The sequence below is a fragment of the Mobula birostris genome, chromosome 3 (assembly GCF_030028105.1).
Source record: "Mobula birostris isolate sMobBir1 chromosome 3, sMobBir1.hap1, whole genome shotgun sequence".
NCBI lineage: Eukaryota > Metazoa > Chordata > Chondrichthyes > Myliobatiformes > Myliobatidae > Mobula > Mobula birostris.
Window position 1 is genome coordinate 190,461,001 of NC_092372.1, and position 12,984 is coordinate 190,473,984.

Consider the following 12,984-nt stretch of genomic DNA (forward strand, 5'->3'; position numbering starts at 1 on the left):
TCCACCCCCAGCTACCGCTACGTCAGTGCTGGTCTGCATTAAAAGGAGAGCTGCACGCGCCATTTTATCAAACCTCTGCCCACAATCGCAACTTTAACAGTACTAAGGACTGAGGACTGTGCCCTGCTGTCTGAGTCCTCCCACGCTTCCGTCGCGTTCTCCTCTTCCCGTACCTCTCTAATCAGCTCAACAAAAGATAGAGGGGGGCGCGTCTAATGAGAGTGTTGGAGACCCCACTCAATCAGGTCATGGGACTGGGTGCCCCAGTTACCTGGTCCATTCTTAACTGATCCACCTCAGCCGCCTGAATAGCCCCTCTGCGCTGCAAGCAATTTAGCTGCCTCTCTAGCCGAAAAATAAAAGCAGAAAGCTTCTCCCCCTTCTTCTGATGCATGTTCTGAAACCTCACCATAAGCTTCGTTGGGCTTCCTGTCGGGCCAAAAGCATTGTCCTTGCATGTAACTGACAGTTGTCACTACGTGATACTTCAACCTGATGGCTCTCACAATGTCAGTGGCCCGCCCACGCAAACTCTCAACCAATCTGTCGCTTTACATCAGAGCACTGCCACTCATCTAACAACTGAGAGGTCTGCTCCGCCGAAGTCGCATACTCCTCCTCCTCTTTAGGGGTGGGTGTAATTCCAGAGAATAGGCAAAGCCTACCATAGCTGGGACTTTGAACCTGTTTTTTCCATTTATTCGCCAGAGACGTGGACAAATTAGACACTCCAAATCTGACCTCTCCTTCCCCTCCCTCCTCAGAAGTGATTGAACCCTGTCTTTGAAGTCTCCACCCCCAGCTACCGCTACGTCAGTGCTGGTCTGCATTAAAAGGAGAGCTGCACCCGCCATTTTATCAGACCTCTGCCCACAATCGCAACTTTAACAGTACTTAACAGGCGAATTAACAATTCATCCAGAATAGGAATATCTACCCCACTGGTGTAATGCTCAGGGTAATCACACAGCATCCAACGGAATCAATCCCGAATGTAGCCCCCACAATTGTAACTCTCGCTTCGCCTAGCGGCTTAATCTAGGGGGTGATAACCCCGGTCTGGTCAAATTTAAGAAATCTCATTTGGGTGGATGCTGCACGATGTGTCGTGTCCTCTGTTACAAATCAGTACCATGACATAACAAACAGTACACAATATGCGATTAAACGATTGAGTTTTATAATTCTTAATTTGACTATATGGTTAGTAAAGAAAACAAAAAGAGAAAAAGGGCCCATTCTCATGAAACAGTCAAAGGTGCAACACTGGACCTCACTGATAAGGCCGTTCGTCCACCATCGATCTCCGATCGTCGCTGACCTTCAGACCCTCACTCCAAGTCCACTCCGTCTGAGTTCTACTAACTCTCTCCATTCGTGCCTTCTTTCCTCATCTCTCTCTGGCAAAAGAACCGCAAATTCCAGCTCCCAGACACACAAGAAAGAACAACATCCTGCTCATTGGCTAGCATGCCCTGTTATCTCTAGTCATTACCCAAACACTGCTGCTACAGAGAAACCATTACCTCAGCAGTGGAACATTACGGAGAAGCCACTACATTAGCAGTGAAACCTTACAGCGTGTTACACTCTCCCCCCACCAAATTTAGTCAAGTCCTCATGACGTTGAGATAATTCGACAACCGTTCCTGCAAAACGCAAAGCCCAATCCAGGTGCACAGGCAGTGACATAGCTCCCCAAAAAGGTAGGGGTCACACTCTGCTCCCCTGGTGCCACGCAGGCCAGCCTATTCAGTGGCCTAATTCTCTGAGACCTCTGCACCCCCTCACCTCAAACTTGGCCCCATAGAGGTAGTCACTCAGCTTATCCACCACCGCTCATTTCAATGCCAGAAATTCCAACTCATGCATGGACAGTTTTCCTCAGAGGGTGACAGACTCTGGCTGACAAATGCAATGGGCCTCAACTCGGTGCCCTGACCCTAATAGAGGACGCCTCCTCACAGAGAAGCCATTACATTAGCAGTGAAACCTTACAGCATGTTACAGAGGGAAACTATGACATGGGAATAGTTGGCTGTTAAACTGGCACTGGAGGATAGAGGCACTGGTTGGAGGAGTCCAAACATCCATTTATGGTATGGACTGACCTCAAAAAAGTAGCCTACATCCAGGAGGCTGAATTCCAGGCAGGCATGTTGCTCCTTGTACTTTTATAGGTTCAACTTCCTCATTACTTACTGTCCAGGACCAAAGAATCAAAATCTAAGTGCCCTCTCTCTCGCGAGAGAGAGTTTGAAAGAGCTAATAGAGAAGAGAACCCATCATCTGTAATTTCCAATGCTAGAGTGATGCCCATCCACAGAAAATAGATGGTAGTGTGGCACACTGGGGCAATGGTCCTCCTGAATGTATCTTTGTTTCCGAACCTGTTTGTTCCGAGGTGCACCACTGCTGACATATTTCGAACCTGACTGGGTATTCAGGATGTCTCACAGCCTAGGGTTCCTCAAGAGATGTTACTGGAGGACAGGCATGATGAAAGATGTCCGGGAATATGTCTTAGTGTGTGATGTCTAGGACTGTGTCTTAGTGTGTGATGTCCGGGAATATGTCTTAATATGTGATGTCTGCAAAAAGTAAAGAACCTCGAGCACAACCTCAAGGTTTGCTTCAGCCTCTCCACATTCCTACTTGTTCTTGGTCCTGCATTTCTTTGGACTTTGTCAACTATCTTTTTTTTTAATGAAACGACAGAAGTTTATGTACACAAAGTAAAGCTTAGGTACACAAAGGACAAAAGTTTATGTGAACAGAAATAAATCAAAGATAGTGTGCAACAGAGGTGATAGAAAGGACAGGCAGGAGATGAGGCATAATCACAGCCAGTGGGATGAGTTACAGGGCAATAGAGGCGTGGTGCAGTTAAAACAGAAAGCAACAAGTACTGGACTGAAAAAGTTACATTTGAGTGCACGCAGCATAAGAAATAAAATGGACGATCTTGAAATTCAGCTACAGATTGGCAAGTATGACGTTGTGGCCATCTCTGAAACTTGACTAAAGGATGGCTGCCATTGGGAGCTGAACGTCCAAGGATATATGGTGTATCAGAAAGATAAGTTCATACGCAGATGGGGTGGTGAGGCCCTGTATATAAGAAATAATATTAAACGATTAGAAAAGGATGACATAGGATCAGAAGGAGTAGAGTCTCTATGGGTTGAGTTAAGAAATGACAAGGGTAAAAGGACCCTAATGGCAGTTGTATACAGTCCTCCAAACAGCAGCTGGGATGTGGATTACAAATTACAGCAGGAGATAGAAAAGGCATGTCAGAAGGGCAACGTCATGATAATCGTTGGGGATTTTAACACGAAAGTAGCTTGAGATAACCAGGCCAGTACTGGACCTCAAGAGAGAGAACTTGTAGGATATTTAAGGGATGGCTTTTTAGAACAGCTTGTCGTTGAGCCCACTTGGGGATCAGCTGTGCTGGATTGAGTGTAGTGCAATGATCGATAGGTGATATAAGAGCTTAAGGTTAAGAAACTTTTAGGGAACAGTGATCACAATATGATTGAATTCACTTTGAAATTTGAGAAGGAGAAGCTCAATTCCAATGCGTCAGTATTTCAGTGGAATAAAAGAAATTACATTGGAATGAGAGGGAAACTGGCCAAGGTTGACTGGAAAGAGACACTAGCAGGAACACCAGCAGAGCAGCGATGGCTGGAGTTTATGCGAAAAATGAGGGAAGTGCAAGACTGATATATTCCAAATAAGAAGAAATTTTTGAATGGAAGAAAGACACGTGAAGTCAGAGCCAAAGTAAAAGCAAAAGAGAGGACATATAAGGAAGCCAAAGCCAGTGGGAAGATAGAGGATTGGGAGGCTTATAAAAACTTGCAGAAGGAAACTAAGAAGGTAATTAGGAAGGAAAAGATCAAGTATGGAAGGAAATTGGCAACTAATATCAAAGAAGATACTAGGATAAAAGAGAGTTGAGGGTAGATATAGGACCAATAGAGAATGACGTTGTAGATATTGCAATGAGAGACGCGGTGCTGGATGAGGAACTGAATGCGTATTTTGCATCAGTCTTCACAATGGAAGACATCTACAGTATACTGGACATTCAAGAGTGTCAGGGAAGTGTAAATTACGACTGAGAAGGTGCTCAGGAAGCCTTATGGTCTGAGGGTGGATAAATCTCCTGCACCTGATGGAACGCACCCTTGGGTTCTGAAGGAAGTAGCTGGAGAGATTGCAGAAGCATTTATAATGATCTTTCAAGAATCGATAGATTCTGGCATTGTACTGGAGGAATGGAAAATTGCAAATGTAATTTATGAAGGGTGGGAGGCAGCAGAAAGTAAACTATAGATCTGTTAGCCTGACATCAGTGGTTGGGAAGTTGTTGGAATTGATTGTTAGGGATGAGATTTATGGAGTACCTGGAGGAACATGACAAGAAAAGCCAAAGCCAGCGTGGTTTCCTGAAAGGAAAATCCTGCCTGACCAACCAACTGCAATTTTTTGAGAAAATTACAAGCAGGGTAGGCAAAGGAGATGCAGTAGATGTGGGGTACTTGGATTTTCAGAAGGCCTTTGAAAAGGTGCTGCACATGAGGCTGCTTAGCAAGATAAGATCCCATGGAATCGCAGGGGAGTTATTAGCATGGGTGGAACATTGGCTGATCGGCAGAAAACAGTGAGTGGGAATAAAGGGATCCTCTTCTGGTTGGCTGCCAGTTACCAGTGGATTTCCACAGGGGTTGGTGTTGGGACTGCTGCTTTTTACAATGTATGTCAATGATTTGGACTATGGGATTAATGGATTTGTGGCTAAGTTTGCTGATGATGCAAAGATAGGTGGAGGAGTGGGTGGGGTTGAGGAAACAGAGAGCCTGCAGAGAGACTTAGATAGTTTAGGGAAATGGGCAAAGAAGTGGCAAACGAAATACTATGTTGGAAAGTGCATGGTCATGCACTTTGGTTGAAGAAATAAACAGTCAGACTATTAGTTAGATGGGGAGAAAATACAAAATGCAGAGATGCAAAGGGACTTGGGAGTCCTTGTGCAAGATACCCTAAAGGTTAACCTTCACGTTGAGTCGGTGGTGAAGAAGGCAAATGCAATGTTGGCATTCATTTCTAGAGGTATAGAATATAGGAGCAGGGATGTGATGTCACGGCTCTATAAGGCATTCATGAGACCACACAGCGTATTGTGTGCAGTTTTGGGCTCCTTATTTTAGAAGGGATATACTGACATTGGAGAGGGGTCAGAGAAGATTAATGAGAATGATTCCAGGAATGAAAGGGTTACCATATGTGGAACTCCTGGCAGCTCTTGGGCTGTATTCCCTGAAGTTCAGGAGAATGAGGGGGGATCTCATAGAAACATTCCGAATGTTGAAAGGCCTGAACAGATAAGATATCGCAAAGTTATTTCCCATGGTAGTGGAGTCTAGGACAAGAGGGCATGACTTCAGGATTGAAGGACGTCCATTTAGAACAGAGATGCAGAGAAATTCCTTTAGTCAGAAGGTGGTAAATCTGTGCATTTTGTTGCCACAAGTGGCTGTAGAGGCCAAGTCACTGGGGGCATTTAAGGCAGATTAGCCAGATTCATAGATCATAGATTCTTGATTAGCCAGGGCATCAAAGGGTATGGGGAGAAGGTAGGGGAGTGGGCAAGACTGGAAAAATTTGATCAGCCCATGGTAGAATGGCAGAGCAGACTTGATGGGCTGAATGGCCTACTTCTGCTCCTATAACTTATGGTCTGATGTTCTTATGGTCAAAAAGATACAAAATACAATCATCAAGTATTTACAAGATAATGAACTAATTCAAATTAAAATATGATTATTAATTTCTATAAAAGTCAATTCCCTGGGAGGGGCACCATTCTCGTAAATCCCCCACTATTCCCATCATGACTACATGCTCCCTCTGCAAAGACACTTGGGCACAAACATATCCCTGGAACAAGGGCCGGTGGTTGGCCCTGGCAGAGCCCTCCTCTGCCCACTGCCTGGACCCATGAATGGACATCTTCACCAGGGCCAGAAGCAAGTCTACGAGTAGACCTAATGCTTCCTATTGCCTCAGAAGAAATCCACCAGCCTCTTCTGCATCCTGGAGACCAAATTAATGGACAAGACAGAAGTGACCATCCGGTCCCATATCATTGAGGCAACCAGCTGATTTATTACCAGCACTGTTCCCTGGTATGAGATTACACGAAGTAGGCCTGACCAGCTTCCCAGCCCAGCAGAGATGTTTGTTTCCTACTCCCACCAGTTTGCCGCCAGACCTCCTCAGTGGAACTTGCGTAGAGGAGGTGCATGGTGCTTCATGCAAAGGGTCTCAATCCTTCGTCAGGGACTCCAGTAGGCAACTGACACAATAAGAACATTTTTCTACGTTGACCCATGCAGAACGTACGGCTGAAAAGATCCTCTGGTAGTCTTGCATCCTCTGCAAGTCACCAGGGTCAGTGAAGATAAGACCATAAGACCATAAGACAAAGGAGCAGAAGTAGGCCATTCGGCCCATCGAGTCTGCTCCGCCATTTTATCATGAGCTGATCCATTTTATCCTATTTAGTCCCACTGCCCTGCCTTCTCACCATAACCTTTGATGCCCTGGCTACTCAGATACCTATCAATCTCTGCCTTGAATACGCCCAATGACTTGGCCTCCACTGCTGCCCATGGCAACAAATTCCATAGATTCACCACCCTCTGACTAAAAAAATTTCTTCACATTTCTGTTCTGAAAGGGCGCCCTTCAACCCTGAAGTCATGCCCTCTCGTACTAGACTCCCCCATCATGGGAAACAACTTTGCCACATCCACTCTGTCCATGCCTTTTAACATTCGAAATGTTTCTATGAGGTCTCCCCTCATTCTTCTAAACTCCAAGGAATACAGTCCAAGAGCGGACAAACGTTCCTCATATGTTAACCCTCTCATTCCCAGAATCATTCTCGTGAATCTTCTCTGTACCGTCTCCAACGTCAGCCCATCCTTTCTTAAATAAGGAGACTAAAACTGCCGACAGTACTCCAAGTGAGGTCTCACCAGCGCCTTATAGAGCCTCAACATCACATCCCTGCTCCTATACTCTATTCCTCTAGAAATGAATGCCAACATTGCATTCGCCTTCTTCACTACTGACTCAGCCTGGAGGTTAACTTTAAGGGAATCTTGTACGAGGACTCCCAAGTCCTGTTGCATCTCAGAACTTTGAATTCTTTCCCCATTTAAATAATAGTCTGCCTGTTTATTTTTTCTGCCGAAGTGCATAACCATACACTTTCCAACATTGTACTTCATTTGCCACTTCTCTGCCCATTCTTCCAATCTATTGAAGTCTCTCTGCAGACTCTCCATTTCCTCAGCACTACCAGCCTCTCCATCTATCTTCGTATCGTCAGCAAACTTAGCCACAAGGCCATCTATTCCATAATCCAGATTGTTGATGTACAATGCTAAAAGAAGCGGCCCCAACACTGGTCCCTGTGGAAAACCACTGGTAACCGGCAGCCAACCAGAATAAGATCTCTTTATTCCCACTCTCTGTTTCCTGCCAATCGGCCAACGCTCTATCCACGTATGTAACTTTCCTGTAATTCCATGGGCTCTTATCTTGTTAAGTAGCCTCATGTGTGGCACCTTGTCAAAGGCCTTCTGAAAATCCAAATATACAACATCCACTGCATCTCCCTTGTCTAGCCTACTGGTAATTTCCTCAAAAAATTGTAATAGGTTTGTCAGGCAGGATTTTCCTTTAAGGAATCCATGCTGAGTTCTGGCTATCTTGTCATATGCCTCCAGGTACTCTGTAACCTCATCCTTGACAATCGACTCCAACAACTTCCCAACCACCGACGTCAAGCTAACAGGTCTATAATTTCCTTTTTGCTTCCTTGCCCCCTTCTTAAATAGCGGAGTGACATTTGCAATCTTCCAGTCTTCCGGAACCATGCCAGAATCTATCGACTTTTGAAAGATCATCGCTAACGCCTCCGCAATCTCCACAGCTACTTCCTTCAGAACACGAGGGTGCATTCCACCTGGTCCAGGAGATTTATCGACCTTTAGCCTATTCAGCTTCCTGAGTACTTTCTCTGTCGTAATTGTGACTGCGCACACTTCTCTTCCCTGCCACCCTTGAGTGTCCGGTATCCTGCTATCTTCCTCAGTGAAGACTGATGCAAAATACTTGTTCAGTTCCTCTTCCATCTCCTCATCTCCCATTACAATTTCTCCAGTATCATTTTCTATCGGTCCTATATCTACTTTCACCTGTCTTTTACTCTTTCTGCACTTGAAAAAGCTTTTAGTATCCTCTTTGATATTATTTGCTAGTTTCCTTTCATAGTTAATCTTTTCTCTCTTAATGACCTTCTTGGTTTCCTTTCGTAAGATTTTAAAAACTTCCCAATCCTCTGTCTTTCCACTAATTTTTGCTTCCTTGTATGCCCTCTCCTTTGCTTTAACTTTGGCTTTGACTTCTCTTGTCAACCACGGTTGCATCCTTTTTCCACTCGAAAATTTCTTCTTTTTTGGAATATACCTGTCTTGCACATTCCTCATTTTTTGCATGAACTCCAGCCACTGCTGCTCTGCCGTCTTTCCCGCCAGTGTCTCTTTCCAGTCAACTTTGGCCAGTTCCTCTCTCATGCCACTGTAATTTCCTTTACTCCACTGAAACACCGACACATCAGATTTCGGCTTCTCTTTTTCTAATTTCACAGTGAACTCAATCATGTTATGATCACTGCCTCCTAAGGGTTCCTTTACCTCAATCTCTCCAATCACCTCCGGTTCATTACACAATACCCAATCCAGTACAGCCGATCCCCTAGTGGGCTCAACAACAAGCTGTTCTAAAAAGCCATCTCGCAGACATTCTACAAATTCTCTCTCTTGAGATCCAGTGCTGACCTGATTTTTCCAATCTACTCGCACGTTAAAATCCCCCACAATTATCATAACACTGCCCTTCTGACAAGCCTTTTCTATTTCCAGTTGTAATTTGTAGTCCACATCCCTGCAGCTGTTTGGAGGCCTATAAATAACTGCCATCAGGGTCTTTTTACCCCTGCTATTCCTTAGCTCAACCCATAAAGATTCTGCACCTTCCGATCCTATATCACCTCTTTCTAATGATTTAATACCATTTCTTACCAATAAAGCCACGCCTCCCCCTCTGCATACCTTCCTATCCTTCCGATACACCGTGTATCCTTGGACGTTCAGCTCCCAAAGACATGCATCCTTTAGCCAGGTCTCAGTGATGGCTACAATATCATACCTGCCAATCTGTAGCTGTACAACAAGATCATCCACCTTATTCCTTATGCTGCGTGCATTTAAGTACAACACCTTAAGACCAGTATTTGACACTTTTTGCTTTGATTTCACTGCAACTTTATTGCACTTCAACTCATCCCAATGGCTACACATTTGCCCCATCACCTGCCTGTCTTTCCTGAAATCTTTACTGCTCACTATCTTATATTTATTTCTGTTTTCCCCTTCCTCCGCTCTATCATTCCGGTTCCCATTCCCCTGCCAAATTAGTTTAAACCCTCCCTAACAGCTCTATTAAACTTTCCCGCCAGGATATTGGTCCCCTTCGGGTTCAGGAGTAACCTGTCCTTTTTGAAAAGGTCATACTTCCCCCAGAAGAGATCCCAATGATCCAAGAATCTGAAGCCCTGCCCCCTACACCAGTCTCTCAGCCAGGCATTCATCTGCCTGATCCGGCGACTCTTGCGCTCGCTAGCACGTGGCACAGGTAGCAATCCCGACATTACTACCCTGGAGGTCCTGCTTCTCAGCTTCCTTCCTAACTCCTGGAAATCTCTCTTCAGGACCTCCTCCTTTGTCCTATCTATGTCATTGGTACCAACATGTACCAAGACAACCGGCTGCTCACCCTCCCCCTTTAGAATATTCAGGACCCGATCCGAGACATCCCGTACCCTGGCACCTGGGAGGCAACACACCATGTGGGTATCTCTGTCAGGCTCACAGAATCTCCTGTCTGTTCCCCTGACTATGGAATCCCCCGTGACTACCGCATTTGTCTTCTCCCTCCTTCTCTCCTGCACAACAGCGCCAGGTTCAGTGCCAGAGACCCAGTCACCGTGGGCGTCCCCCGTCAGGTCATCCCCCTCAACAGCATCCAGAACAAGATATTTGTTGCTGAGGGGGACAGCCACAGGGGTGTTCTCCACTATCCGGGCATTTCCCTTCCCTCTCTTGACGGTGACCCAGTGTTCTGACTCCTGTAGCCTAGGGATGACTACCTCCCTGTAGCTCCTGTCTATCACCTCTTCACTTTCCCTGATAAGCACTGGGTCATCAAGCTGCAGCTCCAGATCCCTAAATCGGTCTCTGAGGAGCTGCAACTCGGTGCACCTGGCGCAGATGTGGCCATCAGGGAGGCTGGAGGTCTCCCAGGATTCCCACATCTGACTCCCTGCACAAAGATGAGGAGGATGCCATCAGTGTAAGCCAATCTGACAACCTCCATGTCTGATTCATGTCAAACCAAACCCGTCAATCTCCATGAGAGAGGCACAGGAATGGCTCCATGCAAACAGAGTACAACTGCCTTGACGTGGAGCATCCTTGATGTACCTCCCTCTCAAAGCACAAGGGCGCTGTCAAGGACTTATTGATTTTAATGAGGCGCTCTGCAGCAATGTACAACGGTTGGAGCTGGGCCACAAATTGTGTCCCAAACCCTAATGTGTACAGAGTACCAAAAGGATATTCACGGTCCAGCCTGTCAAACACCTTCTCCTGGTCACGGGGGAGAAAGGTGACTGTCAGACCAGCCTCTCGGTACAGGCGAATCAGATACTGGATGACGTGGAATTTTGTCCTGGATGGACCATCCTTGGACAATGTAGGACTGATCAGGATGGACCACTTGAGCCAGCATGAAGCCCAGATGATTGGCCACTGCCTGGGCAAAGGTCTTAATCTCTGCACTGAGGAGAGATACTGGGTGCCAATTCTTTAGGCAATGGAGATCTCCCTTTTTTGGTGGCAGGGCTACAACTGCTCAAGAGGGGGGCATCTGACCTGTCACCAGGCTTTCCCCCAATACCCTGTATAATCAACCCCCAGGATGTCCCAGAAGGACTGGAGGAATTCTACTGTCAGCCCGTCCCCAGTCCCGGGGACATGGCTCTCTGCAGCTGCTTGAGGGCACTGCTCAGCTCCTCCAAAGACAGTGGAGCATCTCGCCACTTAGCACCCTTACGGTGAATGATCTTCCAGCATCTCAGGGTTGTACAGTAATCACGGTGATCATAGACCAAATCCCTAAGGCTTGCTGATTTGTACTCCTTCCCAAATTACCGTCGGCTTCTGAGACCCCCAAGCTCATGTTACAGCACATCTTCAGGATTTATGATTTCCCCCAGAATATCATCTCCGATCTTCGACAGTTTGCCTCTAGGTTTTGGAAGGCATTTCTGAGCTCACTGGGGCCTCTGCGAGTCTTGTCATCGAGGTTCCATCCTGTTACACAAATTGCCTCTTATAATAATGATCGGGGATAGAGAGAATCTGTAATTACCAACAAGTACCTTTATTGCCACAATGGAAGACATGTCAACTTTCACAACTGAATACCTGTGTTCACACCTGCTAGTTTCCCTGACCTTTCATGGGCAGTCAAAGTTTAGAAAATATAGGTTAAAAAGGAGTTTCTGTTGCTGGCCACGTTTTTTATACGGCTGTTTCGAATCTTCATGTCCGCAGGGCACCTCACATCTGCGATATTTTGTCTCTAGAGAGTTATTGCAGCCAGCACTTTTGAAGCATCTGCTTTTATATTCATTCTTTACCAATTCTAATGTTGCATTCCAGTGTCATTAGCTATAGGTTATGTGTCTGGCCTTTAACACATTTTTATTTGTTGTGTTCCAAGCCAGCATCCATTTATTGCCCATCACAGCAAATGATAATTGGTAATTTATGGCTCTTTGTTCTCAATCAGCAACCAGCTTCAACCATGCATAATAGATGCAGACCCCAACAGTCACAACCCTGCAAGTTATGTCTAACCAAACAACACCTTACAAATAACGTCTTAATTGGAACTGATCCTTTGTCCAGCAGGTTACCTGAGGCATCATTGTGTCTGCTTTAAAACACTGATCAAGCCAGCACAAGTTCACAGAATGGAGGATATAAAAGTGTTCCACAAAATGGCAGCCTCCATTCCCAAGCACATGGCAAGAACAAAGACAATTGGTCTGTCTACTTCCACTGCCCTTGATTCATCTGAATTCACTGATCTGTAGATTATAGTTCATTCCTTCTGGCCAACATCTCCGTCCTCTTGATCCACAGATAGTCATCTTTGGATCACTATCCTCCTCTATTCTGTTGACTACTCATAGGACTGCCATGAATCTCCGGTAGGTGTGTGACACCTACATTAAACAAGGATAAAGTTATCATTTACTTATTGAATTCATGCATTCTGTATACAGACAATCGTCTTCTCCGAATTACAAATCCATCACCCTCTTCCGTTTACATCACTTCAGCCTTCCACCTTCAAAAATGATACACATTAACAACACCATTATCAGCGTACACAACATTGATATTACAGCAGCATCTGATACTATCCTCAGATACGGATGTATCTGAACATTTGATCCCCAACTCCAAAACTCCTTGGTGTAACTCACTGTTGCTGATGCATGTCTGTCACATCAATGCATATTGCATATACGACTCATTTACAGGCAGAATAGACTACAAACAATTCCAATAAGTACTGAAACCACAATCTAGAAGTTTCTATCTTGTCATCTCTTCTAGGCAAGCCCTGTGTTTTCCTCTTTGATGACATCTTGATAAGTCTATCCCATTCCCGGTACCATTCCGAACAATAGCATGTGTTGGTGGGTTACTTAAGAATATCATGAAATTTGCCATCATTATGAACATGTTACGTACCAGCAGAAAT